The sequence below is a fragment of the Octopus bimaculoides genome, chromosome 19 (genome assembly GCF_046866305.1).
Source record: "Octopus bimaculoides isolate indiv1 chromosome 19, ASM4686630v1, whole genome shotgun sequence".
In the NCBI taxonomy this organism is placed as follows: Eukaryota; Metazoa; Mollusca; class Cephalopoda; order Octopoda; family Octopodidae; genus Octopus; species Octopus bimaculoides.
In genome coordinates this window covers 32,665,668-32,686,109 of record NC_142946.1, presented here as the reverse complement: position 1 = coordinate 32,686,109, position 20,442 = coordinate 32,665,668, and the positions used below count along the sequence as shown (strand labels likewise).

Genomic DNA, 20,442 nt, shown 5'->3' with positions numbered 1-20,442 from the left:
CAAAAACTTAGGTTACAAAATAATTTTCATTTCAATAAAAACCAGAAATAAAATGGAATATTGTCAGAATTTATCAAAGAAAACTTAAAGAATTTAAAGCATAAGACAGGTACTATTTATAAATGAGAACTGCATCAGGTATGTTTAATGATTTATATTGAAACTAAGAGACATTACAACCATCAGTGTCTGGAGAATAAAAACAGGTGGCAGCAAGCAATTAGTGTTACTTCTTACAACAGATTATAAAGACTCTTCATTTTTGACAGAGACTGATATCGTAGGAGCAAGAGTTGTAAGGAAAAAAAAAAATATTTCAAAACGGATTTTTTTTATAAAGGCACAATAAAAACAGTTTAAAATACTCAGTAAAATTAAACATTTATAATGATTTAAAAACTCTCAAGTTTTAACTATTGCATTTCTTATCTAAATATATGTCTGTATATATTAAATTGGGTTGCATTTTTTTATATTGATATATGTATATAAATATATAATTTAAACTTGGATTGTATTACAGAGAAATATTATTAATTTGAGTGATTAATTAAGAAGTTAAAAACTAGTAGAAGTTAGAATTCTGTAGTGTATTTAAAAATATAATTAAGGATAATAAGCAAATATTTACAAAACCTTCTAAAGTAGTTTAAGGTATGGAAAAATAACAAGGCTTATAATGAAGATCATTAAAGCTTACAAAGTAGATAATCAATGCCTTGAAACCAGCAGTGTGTAAGAGAGAGAGAGAGAGAAAGAGAGAGAGTGTGTGCTGTGTATGTGTGTGACTATACATGCATGTGTACATAGGTCTGTGTATGCATGCATGTATATTTGTGTGCACATGCCTAAATGTGTGTGTGCATGTGATATGAGTGTACACAAGTGTGCGTATTATACACTAATGTGTATATATGTATGAAGGAATGTGTACAAATGACTGATTAGTGGAAAACAGGGACTCTATCTCCCCAATTGCAGAAACAACTGGGTAGACAATTTATGCCACCCCTTCACATGTTAAACAGGGGAAACAACTGCTTCAAAAATGAACCACCTGCTCTAATTGATAAACCACACTGCTACATGTTAACATTGCTGTTCTCACTGATAAACCAAACTACCACATGTTATGAAGGATACTCCAATGGATAAACCACTCACTGCCACATATAAACAAACTTGTTTCAACTGATAACACCCCCACCCATGTTAACATAGATGCTCTAATAGCTAAAGCATCTACTGCTACAATAGATAAACCACTACATGTTAACATATTGAAATGAATGTAAAACAGTGAAAAGAGAAAAACCCTGTATTTTGTTTGAAAAAGAATTGTGATCTGAAGACAATGCTATGATTGCAATATTTTAATCATTAAAGAAAACTGATTGGACACAGAGTAGAACAAAGATCTGCCTAAAGACCAATGAGATCACAACATCTTGAGATATACAAACAACTCCTTTTTGGAATCCCTACATGGTGGAAAGAAATAACAACTGACTTACCCTCAAATCATGAGGTTTCACAAGAAGCCACATTATGTAGTCCTAAATACAAAATACACGAGAAAAGGAAATGTTGGTCATACATGGAACTTGTCTGATTATCAATTTGCTGCATCCAGAGCTGATCTGAAGCTAAACACCAACACACGACTACAATAACCAATTACATGGACTGATATTTAGAAGTATTGATAATTAAACTGGCAATATGAAGGAACTTAAAGCTGATAAAATCTTAGGCCACCATTTATTATGTAATAAGATTTCAGTTGAGATTTTCTCTTAAATACAAATACTTTATTAAAATTGGTTAGTGATGGGTCTGTATGATGGAAGAAAAGTTGATAACAGTTGACAGTTATTTGAAGGGTTAAACAAGATGAATACACGTCAAGTGAAGAGGTAGGGTAGTGTTTAAGTAGTCCTTGTGTAATCAAGTTGATAAATGAACCCTTATGGTTTCTTTGATAAGTGCTTGTGTTGTGATCAGATTTTGGCAGGTGCTCTATAGATAGGCTATCTGTTTATTATTTTATGTCATCAACCAACATGAGTTCCCACAGCCTGCATGACCTCCCATTCTGACACTGACACCCACGACCACTGCAAACATGGCTTCCTACGTCAATAGTTGCCTGAGACAGTGCCAAGTATAAAATCTTGTTTGAAAATTTCTGATGGCAAATAAAGTTTGTAAGTTAATATAAATGTCCCTTAGCACCAACTAATTTCTAAGGAGCAGAGCTTAGCACCAGTTTTATGGTGTTAAAATGACAGAAGTAAAATCTTTCTACTCATAATGGGTTGCTAGCCCGAGATCATTTCTCAAAAGAAGTGCTTACTATTCCTCCCCAGTTCATGTTCCACTTCACAAATACACATATATGAGATACCAACATTATATTTGAACTCATAACAACAAACTGACATTTGATTTCAACCATGAAGATGCATAAATGAGATGCTCAAACATGTGGCCAGACTGCTATATAAACAAATGCTATAATTTATTTATCAGTGGTAAAATCGGGTAGTTTTTAGTATTAGAATGTATATATGAGATCTTGAGACGGTGAAACTGGTTAATAGACACCATTAATGGTAAGATTGGGTTCCAGTGGAGAAGTTGATGCATTTCATCAGGTTATTTGTTTCATACCAAAGATAAAGCAAACCCACAAAACAGTCTATATTGTCCAATAATGCCTTCTTGTTTTAAGATGGTAGAGTATCATTTGAGCAAATTTGGTTACTTTTTCTGGCAGAGTAAGCAACCATGTAGAGACTTCCTCACTGGTTCATGTTTAGCCATGGGTGAGGAATAGTGTACTGATACTAGAAGTGTAGCAGACTTCTCTATTTCTGTAGATTTCTTAACAGAGATGTATGCACCTGCATCTCTAGCAATACAAATGTTGCACCTTGTGTTGTTGCATAACGAATCAAACACTAAGTCATATTCTCTCATTTGTTATGTTCACCATAGAGTCACCATCATAGACAAGTTATGGACCATCAGGTAAAACTGGGATGAGAAATTTTAAAATTCAAAATAACCTTTACTACTACAACTACTACTGTCATAATTGCCATGACTACCACTAGTGTCATCACCATGATTGTCCCCACTCTATCACTATCATTACCACAACCGTCACCAAGACCACAACAACTAATTTTCCAATAATTGCAGACAGTTGTGGATTAAGAGTTTGACAGGCAGCAAAACCAAATTCAGTGGATTATTGAAGACGCTAATACCCGAGAGATAATAAGAGAAGAAATGTCAAGAGAAAGGCATAATTTATTGGTGACAGCCAAGTTTCAAGAAAAGTCTGCAGATGGTAATTAAATGGTGAATATCAAAATATGATAAATGGCTTTGAGAATCAATAAAGAACAGAAGAAAATAATGGAGTGAGGCAAGATCAGGTGACTAAAAGCTATTTCCACACTGAGAAGAAATATAAATGGACAAATATATAAATGCTGAGAAGTAGGGAAAAATACCTCAAAGAAATGCTTCAAGGATGAAACACTAATCTCAGAAATATTGAAGAATAAATATTATTGAGTTAAGATTAAAGAATAATTGATATTCATAACAATTGTTGGTTTTCTTTGAAAGGAATCTGCTAAGAATGCACTCACCAAAATTATGACGAAATCTAAGAAATAGGTTTTGATACACAACATCATAAAATGTTCTTGTTTTACCAAAGATTTATTTTCATTACCAAAAGAATCACCAACCAAGGACTCTATAAATTTATGTAATATACTATCTTGTCCATAAAATTAAGTACCAATCAGATCCTGGGGTCTATTACTCTGTTTGGAACTGTGTTTAAGTTAAAAATTATTATTATTATTATTAAAGCAGTGAGCTGGCAGAATTGTTTGCATGCCAGACAAAATGCTTAGAATTTCATCCATTACATTCTGAGTTCAAATTTTGTCATGGTCAACTTTGTCTTTCATTCTTTCAAGGTTGATAAATTAAGTACCAGTCAAGTACTGTGGTTAATGTAATCAACTAGTACCCTCTCCCAAAATTTTTGGAATTTGTGACTATAGTACAAATGATTATTATTATTAATAATATTATAAGGCAGTGAGCTGGCAGAATCATTAGCACACTGGCCAAAATGCTTAGTGGTATTTTGCCTGTTGCTACATTCTGAATTCAAATCCTGCCAAGGTCAACTTTGCTTTTTATCTTTTTGGGGTTGATGAAATAAGTACCAGTTGCATACTGGGGTCAATATAATTGACTAGTCCCCTCCCCCAAAATTTCAGGCCTTGTGCTAAGGATTATTATTACTATTAAGATGGTGGGTTAGCAGGATCATTAGGGAAGTGAACTTGCAGTATTTAGCTATGGCTCTACACTCCAGTTCAATCCTACCAAGTTCATTCTGAGGTTGATAAAACAGAGCACAAGTCAAGTACTGGGGTCAATGTAAATGACTAAACTACCCCCTCAAGAAAAATTGCCAGCTTTGGGCATAAATTATTGTTCTTAGTAGCATTTCATCTGTCAACATTTGGAGTTCAAATTCTGCCGAGGTTGACTTTGCTTTTCATGTTTCCAGGATTGATAGAATAAGAACTAGTCAAGTACTAGGATTGGTGTAATTAGCTTCCTCTCCCCTCAAAAACTACTGGCCCTGTACCAAAATTTGAAACCAGTAGTGAGCTGACAAAACTGTTAGTACATCAGACAAAATGCTAAGTGGAATTTCTTCCAGTTATTTATGTCCCCGAGTTCAAATCCTCCCAAGGTCAACATTGCTTTCAACCTTTTCAGATCAATAAAGTACCAGTCAAGCACTGGGGCTGATGTAATCAACTTACTCCCTCTCCTTAAAATTGCTGGCACTGTGCTAAGATTTGAAAGAAAGTTATTATTATTATTATTACTGGCTTCAAATCTTGTCACAGTTGAGCCTGTCTTTCTCTCTCTCCCAGGATATATTGGATGAATACCAGTAAAACAATGGAAGATCAATATATTTTCCTCTACTTCAGATTTCTGGTTTTGTATCAATATCAGAATTATTTTTCTGAAAGTGCTACAGGAAAAAGATAGCATAAGGTACATGTATGTCAAGTCCTAGCTGTTGCATGCTCTTACTCCACTTACATCGTTAATTACCATAGACAAATGCATGAACATCACACATCATCAAATAGTGACAGAAACACAGTGAGTACCAGACAATGTCAAGCAGCACTTAATTACATCCCTCTATGTTCTGACTTCAAATCCCATCAAGGTCCAGTTTACTTTTCATCCTCCCAGGGGTCAATAAAATGAAGGAGCAACCACATAATGGAGTCAATTATATCAACTGTACCCAGCCACCACCCTCTAAAGTCATGGCCTTGTATATCTATGTTAGAAACCAAATCATGCTTGACTGTACCAACTGACCCTTGGGTATCTATAGTGAAATCAGTTCTTTTGAAAATATTCTCTGGTTTGAGGATATTTTTCTCCTTTCTAATAACCACTTACAGAGACCCTGAGAAAAGGTCACATATTGTCCTTCTTCCTGCTACTACATCATTGAAAATTGTTCTTATTATTATAAAGAAAGTGGTGAGCTGGCAGAATCCTTAGCATGCTGCACAACACTGATCCTACTCCACCAATTCCTTTATCTGATGAACAAATCCACAATCATCAATACACACTATTCTAATAAGCTGTGTCCTTTCTTGGCATCATTTACTACTACTATACCTATGTTTGCTCTTCTCACCTTATTTGCTGTTACTGTTGCCACTACTAGACCATTTTCACCTGTAATTTGGTCAAATCACTTCATAACTACTCTTCCTCCTCCTCCTTTCAGTACCCTTACACTGTATCCCATTTTGCACATAGCCCAAATATTCTCTCAGCCCTACAACTCCTTAACCTCCCCCACTTCTGTCCCTTGCTCTCTCCCTCTCTTCATGTTATCCCAAATTTCTAGAACACCATTTCTTCAAAAATACAAACTGAACATTAAAATGTGTAAACATGTCTAATAATAGAATAAGTTATGATGTTAATGATGATCATACTTTACTTCACTATCAATAACACAACAGGGAATGTATTTCAGCTTGAATAGAACACACACACAGTTTAAAAGTGTGCTGGAAGACATGAGATGTCACCAAAACATTTGAGCTCAGTAAACAGTCACACACACCAAGCCTATATTACAGTTTGAAAATAACCATTATACAAGGTTGGCCAAAAGTCACCTGACAGTAAATCAACCTATTAAAGTCCAAGTTTTATATATGTTTAACAACTGAATGAGACTTTGCTAATAAACAGACAAATGTTGAGAAACAAAAACAGTGATTTTTAACTCACAGCATTCGATTATTAAACTTTCATAATTGGAATGAATAAATAAAATCGAAGTATTTATGGAATTTTGATTTACTGTCAGGTGACTTCTGTATAACTGGATAACCTAGTGAGCAGAATTCAAGCCGTGTTACACAGAAATAAAGAATACAGAAAAATCAATTGATATTTTTAAGTTTTATTTAACATATGCACATTGTTTGAAAGCCAAATGTTGTTCCATAAGGTGACTGATGCTGTTGTGCAAATGTGTATATGCTATATAAAGATTAAAAATACCTGTTACATTTTCTGCATCTCTCATATATATATATATATATATATATATATATATATATATACACACACATACACACAACATGTATAAAACTCATTTAAGTATTCATTCCCTCTAAGTTAGAGTATGTATATAATGAATTTATCTCAGGATGTGTGTGTCTGTCTGTATGATTTTAAGATACAACTTACAGATGCTCTGGGATGTAAGATGAAAAACAATCCTTTCAACATCAGACCCCCTACCTAACTGATCTAGCAAGCATTTATCAAGCCCTGGCTTACATCCCAGTAAGCAGCAAGCCCATGGGACTGCCTTCTTTATCCAAACTATCTAGTGGCTTTCTCTATGGCCTGCACCACTGACTCTAAGCTTAGTAAGAGCTCTGCAAAATGATTGCCCAACAAACTTTCAGTAACCTACTTAAACTGACTCAAAGTAACTCCACCAGCCTCAATTTCTACTCTGCTCTACCAGCTTCTGGTATTTGGAGTTCAACACGAGTCTCCTCCATGTGTTCTTTCCAAGGTACAGTTGGCTCCTACATGATAGCCAGCTTCATAGAATTTGAGATGAAGACCATGTGTGGGCAAAGTGTTGTTGGTATGATGTGTTTTGAGAATTTTAAATGTTCAACAAAATCCACTCTCAGCTACCATATTGGGGTTGTAGAAAGTGGGCAAGAGGTGTGTGTAATAAGAAAAGTCACCATCTGATGGACACTTGAGATTGCCAAAAATTTAGCAACTAAACACACATAATGATAGGGATATGCATGGTTTTGTGGTTAAGAAGGTCACTTCGTAACCATGTAGGTCTGGGTTCAGTCCCTACTGTGCAGTGCTTTTGACAAATGTCTTCTACTACATCCCCAAGTTGACTATAGCCTTGAGAGGATTTGGTCTATGGAAACTGAAAGAAGCCTGTCATGTGTGTGAATGTGTACACATCTGTATGTGCTTGTATGTCACTGTAAAGGATTACAATCTATACTGGGTTATGGTTACAAACAGTAATGCCACCATTTATGACTTGGCTACAACAAGAGGTGGTTGTGGACATTACCATCAACTAAGCTGTCCATTAGCTCTGCACTTTCAAATTACTCTGCAATAAAAGAAACCTCTTAGTCAAGGGTTGGCAATGGGAAAAGTATGTGGCCATAAAAATCTTGCCTTAAATACTTTCCCATGAAAAGCCATGCTAACGTGTGTGCTGTATGAGGGAGATTTAGTTGCTATTTGTCACAATGACACAGAGGTGCCGTCATTGGTTTTGTGAATACACAATGTTAAGTGTGTGTGTTTGTGTGTGTGTGTGTGTGTGTGTGTGTGTGTGTGTGTGTGTGTGTGTGGATATGTATTTCAGTACAGAATGAAAGAAAGCTGTGATCCAATGAATTGATGCCAAGATGTGAACACAATGTTAAGATGAAGATGATGTTGATGTACATGTATATGCACATTATGTGTAAATATATGTAAGCATATATATCTGGGTGCATATGTGCATGTGCTTGTATATACTGTTGTGTATGGCTGTTTGTTGCTGCTGTGTGTGTATGTGTATGCATATACTACAATTATCAATTTATTACATATTAATATGATATGTGTATGTTTTGCATGTATATGTGGTAGTGCAAATGTATACGTGCATTTGTGCAAAAAGAGATTAAGTGTAAGGGTGAGTGTGTATGTTTGTGTATGTGAGTTAAGAACATGTGTACATATATATGTGTAAGAGCATGTGCATACATGCAAGTGTATGTGTTTGTGAGTGTGTATGTGTGTGTGCAGGCCACATACAGATCAGCCATAGACACTAACTAACAGCAAAATCAGTTACTTCTAAAACAGGCAACAGCCAATACTTTGATACCAAAACTTCTTGAAGGCAGTTTCAAAATTGGGAAACACATCATTCTTTGTTTCCACACACACATACACACACAGACAGGTATATAAGAACTGAAGAAATTAGGAAAGCCATATATATCAAGCCAAAAGCATGTTCAACCAACGAGAACTAGAAATTATAAAAAAAAAAAAAAAGCTAAGTGAGAAGCAGCAGATCAGACGTTTGTTTTGTTTTTCTTTCTTTTGTTTTTTTTTGTTTATTTTGTAAATGTGCAGTTGTTGCTATTGTTAATCAGAAGGTGATTGAGTTCAGAAATGTCTCAGGTCTCAGGCAGTTGTTCTGGAGTGGGAAACCAGAAATGTGAAGAATCAAAAAATTTGTGAGGTGCTGGTCTGACTAACAGAGTGATATGTAAACGAAAAGTAGATAAAATAATAATAATAATAATAATAATAATAATAATAATAATAATCCAACAAAAAATAATATTTTTTCAAACAAAATGAAATTCCAACAAGAATATCAACAGAGTACTGCACCAAGAATAAACTCAGAGAGAATCAGTTAAAAAACATAACAAAATTCCTAACAAAATCCATATATATATATATATATATATATATATATATATATATATATATATATATATATATATATATATATATATATATATATATTACACACACAATGTATGTATTTATCTGTATATCTGCTATACATTAGGAACTGTAATTAATTACTGGTATTAATGAGGAGAAACCAAGAGATATTTCAATGAGTAGAAAGAGGAAAATGTTTTAAGATTTGTCAGCAGAGAATGTTTGTGTGTTGACAGGAAGAACTAACTAAAGGACATATTATAAATATCTTATTGTTGCTAATAACACTACAGTTTACCATTTAGTTTCAGTGCAAAGTATCTAACTATAGCATAACATTTCAGACCATTAAACAACCCATTAAAATTACTTTAGCCATTAAAATAACCAACAGGAAGGAAAACCATTAGATAACATTAAGTAGTTTTTTGTTTCTTTTCTTTTATTTTTTTGCATTTGATTGCTATTTGAGTTTATTTTTTCTTTTCTTTTTTGCCTTTTATGACACAGCTAAACTTCATTAAGTTGGGTGGGGAAAAATATTCGCAGGTTTATTTCTTTAGAATTAATTTTTGGTACAGAATTCTGTGGATACATTGTAAAAACTCTAGCTACAAGCATGACAAACTCAACCAAGACCATATGAAAAAGAAAGAAGTCTGAAGGAAAACATACCGATTCTGAGAAAATAAAAAGGCACGAGTTACTAGTGTGAGGGTGTAGCAGAATAAAAAAAATGGAGAGGTACCAGTGAAGTGTTGCTACTTAGGTAACTGAGGTGAAGAAGAGAATCGAAGGCAGGAAGTTGATAAATGTCCAGGAATCAGCACCAGAGGAGAGCAATTTCTCATGTTGTCTGCTAAAATAGCTACAAAAACTCAAAATGGCTCCTAGCTGTACAGAGACACTTGAAAAATGAGACACCTCAGTGAATATAAGGTTTCCATATACAGCAAGAAATAGAGAGTCAATGACATACAATCACCAGACATACAAAATTTGTAAAATATATTAAATAATATATAAAAAAAAATACAAAGTATGAAGAACATAAGTGAGTCTGAGATGGCAAATATAGGATTTCACTATAACAAAATATTAGATTTTAGAAAGTAGATTTGGAGTATCGCAATCAGTTTATAACATTCAGGTTGTCGTGCAAGTATATACGCATTATAAATTAACACTGAAATCAATAGGTATTCATTTGAAAAAATTAGATGTGCTGAGATTTGATACATTTACATGAGTGTGTGTGTGTGTGTGTGTGTGTGTTTGTGTGTGTGTGTGCATTAGGTACACACACACACACACATAATTTATACACCACTTATACTGAAGTTCTTTAAAATTGTCACAGCATGATGAATGGGTGTCATTTCAAATATTAATCCAGCTGACCATTATTATACAGAAACTTAAGCAACAAAATTATAGCTATATACAGATAAAACCATTTTAAAAACAAAACAATCAAATTGGTTTTAAGAAAAAGGCAAAAAAATATTAAAAATTGTATCCATATAAAAGACAAACACTTTGATCTTTGTTTCACAAGTTTCATTGCTTTTAACCATAATTGGTGAATAATTACAGAATTGTTCAAACATATTTGATAAGGAATCTTGAAATGGTAATAAAAATCTTTTTTTTCACATCAGGAGGGATTTAGCAGATTTTTGTATTAGTTTTAATCTAATTCAAACCCAAAACCAGAGTGGAAAAAAAAAAAAAAATAATGGTAATACATAAATAAATATAAACCATTTTCAAAAGAATTTCAAAATCAAGTCCATGTACATAATATATCCAACACATCAAATAGATAAATACAACTTATTTAAAATACACACATACACACACACACACACACATGCATTGTGTGTGTGAGTGCATGTGTGTGTGTGTGTGCATGTGTACAGGTAAATTTATAGGCATGCAGTGAGAAAAGCTCAACTTCTGAAGGTTGGATGTTAGTTTCAGGCAAGAGATGTTGCCATTTCCATCAATTTATTTATAGACACTAACAAACATGTATTAGACCTACAAGTAAAGGCTGTGGCTGATATAATCAACTTAGAAACTCTTGAAGGTGGCAGAAGTGGAGACAGTGGACTTCTGCTCAAAGACTGGTCACAGTTCAATAACTGAAATCAGAAAAAGAATGAAGAAAAAGCCTCAAAAAAAAAACAAAAAAAAAAAAGAATTTTGTAAAAGCTCTGAAGCAATGACTATTTTTTCCCATCACACCTATGTAAGTGAGGCAAGAACTGCTTTTGTGATGTAAGTAATATCAAGTTTATGTTGTGGTTGCTGGTATTTAACTCTCATCAAGCAGGCTTATTCATTAAATTTGTTCCAGCCATGACCATCCTGAATGCTTGTATATCTACAGCTACACTGTCCAACTTCCTTTATTTACGATGGTATGATTTGAGGAAGATTTAGCAGTTATTTCTAACAACTCAGGGAGGGTCTTTCAGCAGTAGGAATATTCAAATAGAAATGATTTAGACATTTTCACAATTTGATGTCTGGGAGAGAGCAGGATTTCATTTGTTAGTGTCAATACTTCTCGAGGATGATAAAATAAAGTACCAGTCAAATACTGAGGTTTATAAGTCCCAACCAAAATGGAGGTTGACAAAAATAGAAATACCAGTCAAATACTGGGGTCTGATAAAATAAAGTACAAACCATGGACTGGAGGATGGGGGGGTGTATAACAACATGCCAGTTACATAATGAATTACATAATCTACTCCACCTCATTCCCAAATACATAAAGTGCTACCAGTAATATGATGATTTAGCTAATGAACTTCACACCATTCCACAACTGGTGGCCCCTGTCATAATGGGTGGGGGAATAAAAAGTAATCTCCCAACAGGGAGTTCATATTTATTCCAACCATCTTACTCAAGAAAGGCATCATTGTTACAAAACCTCAATTCTTGTACCTATAGAAATCTGTATAATATAAGACAATTACCAAACTGAGTTGTATGTCTGTACATATTGCCGTATACATGCACAACGGCAGCTGTATAGCTGATATTATACACACTCACAAGCACAAATACAGTCATGCTTGCATAATCACTATTTTACATAATATTCGAAGAATAAAATATGAAAAACAATCCATTTCTGTTTAAAACTGAAGAATACAGAAGACAGCTTAAGTAAAGTAACTGCAAAAAGTGCTCAGCACATCATGAAAATAATGGCACACAGCTCATTGGATTATTAAAGCTAAAAGCTTTTACCAAAAATATTTGCAACCATTTGTCAACTTCAAAATAATACACCAGAAATTTAACGCTGACATATGCACGACAACAATATTGCCAGTTTAGAATTAACATGAATTCATACAGGTTGGCAGCTGCCACAAAGAGGAATGGTATCTACAGACAGCTATGAGACCTTAGTGACACCTCGGTCACTAAGTGATCTCTTGCTCTCAGAAGATCACTTAATCTGAATTTCACACCCACACACACAGCAATAGTTGTATATATCAATAGTTCTAGCAGCACTTTGTATAATGTAGTGGTCAAGTTCAGGGAGCATAGCAGTATATAGTGACATGGGTGATGGCATCTAACACAACTGTAGCCAGATTTGTCACAGATTAACACACACACAGAGCAAAGATAAGTAATCTAAATAATGATATGTCTGGCTGTTTATCTCCAGCCCTTAACTGGCCATTCTATGAACCATACAATCTGTAAAGTTTTATAACCATTATAAATGTTTACACCCTACAAATATAGCTTCAACTTTTCCCACCAACCGTATCACTCTTACAAAATATATATATATCTATATATATATATATATATATATATATATATATATATATATATATATATATATATATATAGAGAGAGAGAGAGAGAGAGAGAGAGAGAGAGAGAAAGAGAGATATAGATATAGATATATATATATATGTATATACTAAATATAGATACATATGAGATATAAGACACACAGGAGATAACAAAGAACCGTGATATCTGGTACCTTGGTGTACTCAAGAAAACCTGTCTTCCACAGCAGAAGTGTTAATGCTGCTCCCCCTGGTGGAGAGGATAGGCCTGTAAGAGCCCTGTGCTGGTGCCATATAAAAAGCATACGTGCTCGTGTCGCATAAAAGTGCTTATGCCAATAGCACATAAAAAATATCTGGCACACTCTGTAAAGTGGTTGGTGTTAGGAAGGGCATCCAGCTGTAGAAGCCATGCCAAATCAGACTGGAACCTGGTGCAATTTTCCTGCTTTCCAGCTCTGCGCTGGTCAAACCATCCAACCCTTACCAGCACAGAAAAATCACACTAATGATAATTATCAGGTAGCCAGCATGGAAAAAAGCAATTTACAGCAATTTATATATTAAATTAATAATTATATATATATATAACTCTCGCTCTCTTTCTCTTCCTAGCTGGGTAACTTTGGATCTCCTCTGTAGCAAGAAATCTTTCTGACTCTCTGTCACATGATCACCTCTTCCAATGCTCCCTCTCCTCTCAAAGACTCCTTGTCTTGCAAAGTTACTTGGTGACGCTGCCAGTGCAAGTACCACTTAAAAAGCACCCAGTCCACACAATAAAGTGGTTCACATTTGGAAGGACATCCAGCTGTAAAAACCATGCCAAAACTGACCTCACCAGTGCAAGTGCCATGTAAAAGGCACTCAACCCACTTTATGGAGTGGTTGGTGTTAAGAAAGGCATCCAGCCATAGAAGCCATGCCAAAACAGGTACAGAAGCATGGCACAGGTTCCTGCCTGGCCAACTCCTGTCAAACCATTTAACCCATGACAACATGGAAGGAGGACATTAAATGATGATGATGATACATATATAGAATGTTGAAAACAAGGAGAGTGGTGGGCCCTTGAAATTGCAATGACTAAAATGAACAGTTGCATACAAAGCAATGTGTAGTCGCTGCAGTCAAAACATATATAGGTCAGATGTATAAGCTGTAGAAAACTTTTAAATAAAGAAATTTTGGGATGTGCATAAAATTTCCATTCTCCTCTTCATCATCAATGCTATTAAATACTCTGCTGAATATTTGCAGTTCCGGAGTGAAGTTTACCGATCTATATTTTTGAGATGAGGAATTATTACATTATTTACAATGTCCTCATCTTATTTGTTGTTACCACAATGTTTTGGCTAATGTACCCTCCAGCCTTCATCAGGTGTTCTGGTGTAATTTCGAACCCCTTTGACGAATGGGGGTACTCAGTTCTCATTCCTAAGGTATTCTTTTTTGCTGACATTATCTCTGTTGATATTATTTCCCCAAGTCCTTGCCTGGAAATGATATCACCTGGGAATGATATCAACAGAAAAAAAATAACTGCAAAATAGAATACCTTAGGAATGAGAACGGAGTACTCTATTAGTCAAATAAAGGGTTGGGTTCGGAATTCCATCAGAACACCAGATGAAAGCTGGAAAGTACATCAACCAAAAAGTTGTGCTAACAGCAAACGAAGTGAGGACATCTATCTGTCCATTGTAAATAATGAAGTTTACCAGTACCAGTAATTCTAAGCTTGAGTACTATATATCGGACTGTTGTGATTAGCTGGCATCTAAACCAATTTGGGAGATAATACAGTATCTGCCAGGATAACTTATCCCTTTTATGCTCCGTACATACATACACACACACACACATATATATATATATATATATATATATATATATATATATATATATATATATATATATATATATATATATATATATCATCATCATATATATATATATATATATGCATATATATTATACACATATTAAATGTATGTTTGTGTGTATGTGTATGGTTCTTTCTGTCTTTATATGGTATTCTTGCAGGTTGTTCCTGCAAGATTCAGCACAATAGGAGTATAGAGAATGTGTAGCAAATCTAAGAATGAAAGAGTATGCATAGTCAATAGCAGAGAGTAGAGATACTCTGTAGCAGATTTGCAACAAAGAATGTATGTATAGTCAGTAGCAGATATAGAAGAGGAGGACTAGAATAAAATAGTATATGTAACAGTGACATCTGGTATATAACATTCAGTATATGTGTAATATACAAAGTATATCAATTATGTCTGTGTGTGTGTGTGTGCATACACAAACACGCATGTGAAACGGTATGTCAAACTACATTCCTTTTCATCAAAATGTAATTTAGTCATTCAATGAATAAAGATCAATAAAGTAAGTACCAGACAGAAGCAAGTACTGGTATGGATATGAAATAATCTAGAAAGTAATACTCTAACATAGCCACTGTCCAGTGACTGAAACCAACATGCACACACAGGTACACTACATTATCACACCTCCATACACTGCTATAGAAATAGACTAACATTTTTTGGGAAAAACTTGCATGCACGCACACACACACACACACACACACAGCTAGCCAAAACATTCATTACTCTGAAAAATGGTGTCATGTAACAAAGAATAAATCTGAAGCAAAACAACTGAAATATACAAGATAACCATTTATTTAATGGTGAAGAAGGTAGCATTGAGTTGAAGAGAGGCATTTAGATTTAATTAAATTGATTTTAGGTTTAAAATATAACCATTAGTTACTGACAGTAAGCTCAATTTATTTCATTAAACAATTTCTCCAAAATAACGAAAATTAGCAAGTATTTCTAGAAAAGAAAAACTAAACAAACTGAAGACAAGTCAATGGGGCATGAATAAACCAAACTAGGAATCAACTACATAATTACTCCATACTAAAGCAGTTTAGTCTTTAAAAGAACTGGGTGAAAAAGTCCAATATTGATTCTATCCTCTTGAATCCTAGCTCAATTAAATTATAAGCCACCTTTACAAAATCTCCATAAAAAGAACATTAACGAGAAGAGGTGCAGCATTAGTTAACTTTTCTTAAAGAGATTTCAATCCAGGATTTAAATCTTCACTCATTCAGTCATTTACCAATTATCTTCTTTATCTTTCACTGTAGTACCACCCTCCTGCAAACTTTGGTGAGCTTCCAATTTGGAGATAAGCTTTCATGTGATAGCAAAATTACAAGATGTAATATTTTCATCATAATGCTGGCAAACTAGTTTTAATCTTGGTCAGAATATTTTCCAATTTCATAACAATACAATGGCTGACACCTTTCAATTGCAATAACTTTTGAATTCTGATAGAAATGAAAAGCACTTTGTTTTTACACCCAGTAGGCTTAAAGTAGAATTAAGCTTCCTTACTAAGAATGTAATACAAGGGAATTCAAAACCTCAATCCTTGGGCAACATGACAGAGCCACTACTTGTCATAAATAGAACACCAGTTCCTTGGAGCATAAAGAATGAACACTGCACATCTCTCTTCTGTTGTGATTTCTAATCCTTCAGTCTTTAAATCATTCACAGTTTACCTAAATCTATAGAACTGGTAACATTTACTTACTGACATAGAGAGAAAACAAACCGAGATTCCTTTAATATCAAATACATTATGGTATACTACACAAGTGAAAACAGACATTGCTGCAGCCAAAAATCAAATACTGAAGATAAAACAGACAGCATGTATAATAGAGTGTGAAATATATTAAGTTGATCACAGTGTGTCTCTTTTTGGTTGTTAATCATAGGTTTAGACACCTTCAACACTACAGTGTTCTGCGTATTAAATAAGTCAACACTATTTTAAACACCATTCTTTATAAAAGAATTGCTCAATTTCTAATCAAATCTATTTCCTTACATCTTTGCTAATGAAGTCATAAGACTGAAACAGATCTATTATTATCTCTAATATTTGCCAGGAATTTTAAAATAGTAATGATATCTATCAACTAATGTTTTTGTTTTCCTCCCAACATATTTATTGTTGATTATGGAAACTAAAGACCTTGACCTCCCATAAGACCAGAATAACAATCAAAACAAAAGCCCTTAACATGATTTTGTCTTAGAAATATTATACGAGGCGAAACACTATTTAAAACTACCTCTACACTCTACTTCCAGTCTCTTACTTATTCTTGGTTCATGTAAGGAGCATGTGTGGGCAAAGATGAGAGAGGAAGTGCAATTGAAAACAAGTGAATGTTGAGAGTGAGAGAGAAGTAAGGGAAGAGAGAGCAAGGAAAGTACTGATTGACACACAAATTGATCTGGTCTTACAAGTGATCAGCTATATTTGAAACTTCAAACTCTCTTTAACATATCACACATACATATATAGAACAAGTAAGTAAAACAAGGTGACTTATCATGTAAATAGTGTTATGTCTTTTGATAACATTAAATCTGAAGAAACCAGACTAATTTGTCTTACAAACTTGCTTTCTCAGAATAAACAGGTGAATGCACAAACATGCTCATAACTGTGTGTGCATGTATGTGTAGGTGTGTGTATGTGGGCCTCTGTGTGTGTGTGTGTGTGTGTGTGTGTGTGTGTGCATGTGCTACTGTAGTTTTTCATGCAGCCATTTTGGCTTTTTTTGTAGCTAAAATAATAGTTTTTTTATAGGTGGATGCCCTTCATTCTGATCACCATTCAACCATGAAGGAGGAGTGAAATCTTATTTTCAGTTCAGCAAACTGGAGCAAGTAATGGGCCTTTACCACCTCCGACATTCACTGTCACCACCATCATGCACCACAACCCTGCGCGACCACATACCGATCAGCTGCAGCACCATCACCACAACTATAATCAAATAAGCTAACTTTGCAATTACTTTTAACCTCTCTTTTCACCTCTAAATCCAGTTTTTACCAGACAGCCCAACCCAACCATATTATCTGATCATTGACTGATCAAAGTAACATACATTGTAATACATGACAGCTACATCAGTTCATATCACTACACAACCACCATACAACAACGACACATATTTTACCACACAACTACTTCACATAATTACTTCACATAATTACTTCACAAAACAGACATATCACACAACCACAAAACTGACCATACATCATACTGTAATATACCTACCATACAAACACTCCCACAACTAAGCAGTTGGATCTCCGTCAGTTCCAAACTAACAACTCTTCAAAGTAATTACAACTACCCCTTGATCAAGTTAAGTGAGTGACTGGCACCACCCTCTCAGGTATATTCTTCATAACATTTATAGAACTAAAGATCAGGTCGTTCAATACACAGCTATAAGTACACAGGCACAGAATGCCAGAACTAAGTCATTATCGCTTCAATACCTCAAGAGAACATTATCAAAACAATTAAATGAGTCACAACATGTGAACCACTGTGCCATGTTACCAAACTACTGACCCAACTATCTAACACCTTTTGGATTAGAGATTTTCAGTCAAACCATCACCACACTCATAGGATTTTCTTTATGTCACATTCAATCAGCTCAGGTGTAAGTTAAGGGTTACTTATGTCTTTAATATTTTCTACATTAATGATTTCCACATTCATTCCTTTACAAGACCAACCATCACACCTCCATCATCTTCTGTACACATACAAACTTAGATATCTAAACAAACAACTTCTTTGACAAGAACCATCAAAAATGTCCTGTAAGGAGACCATCACAAACAAGTACTTTTCAAGAAACACTCGACTATTAAATCTATCAAAATAGTTGTCCTGCACTTCATGGTCTCTACATATATCCAACATGCAACTAAAACACTGAAAGTTGCCACAAATACTTAGCCCTCAGTCTTTGGTTATCTTCCATGGTGACCACAATGTCAGAAGTTTGACAGGTATGAATCTGTCTGTTCAGAGAAGGAAGATACTCGAGCAAAGATATGTTGCTGGCCCTCCACGATGCTCAAGAGGGACACATACGGGAGTACTGATACATAAGGGATTCAGGGATTCCCACACAAACATACACACATGAATATCCTAAACTATAAGGAAGCCAATTAACTGCAGTGTTAATTTGCAAAGACTGTTTCCTTTCTCTCTCTCTCTCTCTCTCTCTCTCACATCTACTACAACAGCCTCTGCTTGTCTGAACTAGCTAATACTGAATATCACCCTCACCAGGATTTACTCACAGCAAACTCTTATTCATTGCATCTCATGAAATACCCATTAAACAGTTGACCATCACCAATTACAGTCATCTGGAATTCTTTCTCTCTCCATCTCTCTCTCTTTCAAAATATCTCTCTAAAGGCATCAACCACATCAAACTGACCAGCATGGAAAGTACTGTAATGGTCAATGCCACTGTCTCTTGTCTTGCAACTCTATAAAAACTTCCACTGCCAACATGACCTAACCTCTACCACAACCACCACCACTACCACTACCACAACCAAGGTGATCTAACACCTCAACGAAGGTGACCTAACACCACTACCATCACCACACCCACCACCACATCTATTATTCAGTAATAAAACTGAAACCAATAAAGAGATCCAATTTCCAGCTGTCCACTTTATTACTGACATAATTTTATGAGGGGGATATGTATTATATATTTGCAGTGTGGCAACAGTGGAATGTGATGATAGTTGTATAACAGGGTGGTGCTGGAGGTGGTTTTGTAATGGCGATTTGGTGGTGGTATAGTATTTGTGATGTGGTAGTAGTGGTATGGAGGTGGTGGTAGTAGTATAGTAGAAATGATCTTGGGCTGATAGAGTAGTGAGGATAAGGTACTAATATAATAGCATACTCTTAAGGTGGTGATGCTGGTACAATAGCGGTGGTTGTGGTGTAGTAGTGATGATAATGGTGGTGGTGGTGGTGGTGGTGTTGTTGTTAAGCTTGCTGTTTGCACATGGCTTAGTGGTAAGGGTATTCAGATCACAATCATAATGTAGTGGGATCAATTCCCAGTGGAACATTGTGTCCCTGAGCAAAACACTATTTCACATTGCTCCAGTCCACTCAGCTGGCAAAAAATGAGTAGTACCTAAGGGTCAGCCTTGTCACATTCTGTGTCATGCTGAATCTTCCTCAGAACTACATTAAGGGTACATGTGTCTGTGGAGTACTCAACCACTTGCACATTAATTTCATGAGCATATTCTTCCATTGTAAAACCTCATACAAATTGTAAATTGTCTTTGTAATGTCTCTTTTATCTGATGCCCCTGTGGCAAATAAACCATTATTTACAATCCTCCTGACACTGAGGGGCCTCCAATCAGAGCTAATGAAAGAACCACACAAATCCAAGATCACCTACATCATCAAGAACATGTGCACTCTTCCAAATATTGTTCTCTGATCCACAGGTACATGCTTAGAATAGTTCCATCCACTCTACACAGTTACAATACTTCTTCAA

At 34.9% G+C, this 20,442-nt stretch overlaps 1 protein-coding gene across 1 annotated transcript in view; it reads right to left on the bottom strand.

The window, feature by feature from the left end:
* LOC106876507 (disks large homolog 1) overlaps nucleotides 1–20,442 on the bottom strand; it is a 750,485-nt gene that overhangs the window by 515,359 nt on the left and 214,684 nt on the right. The gene's annotated exons all lie outside the window — the stretch shown is intronic.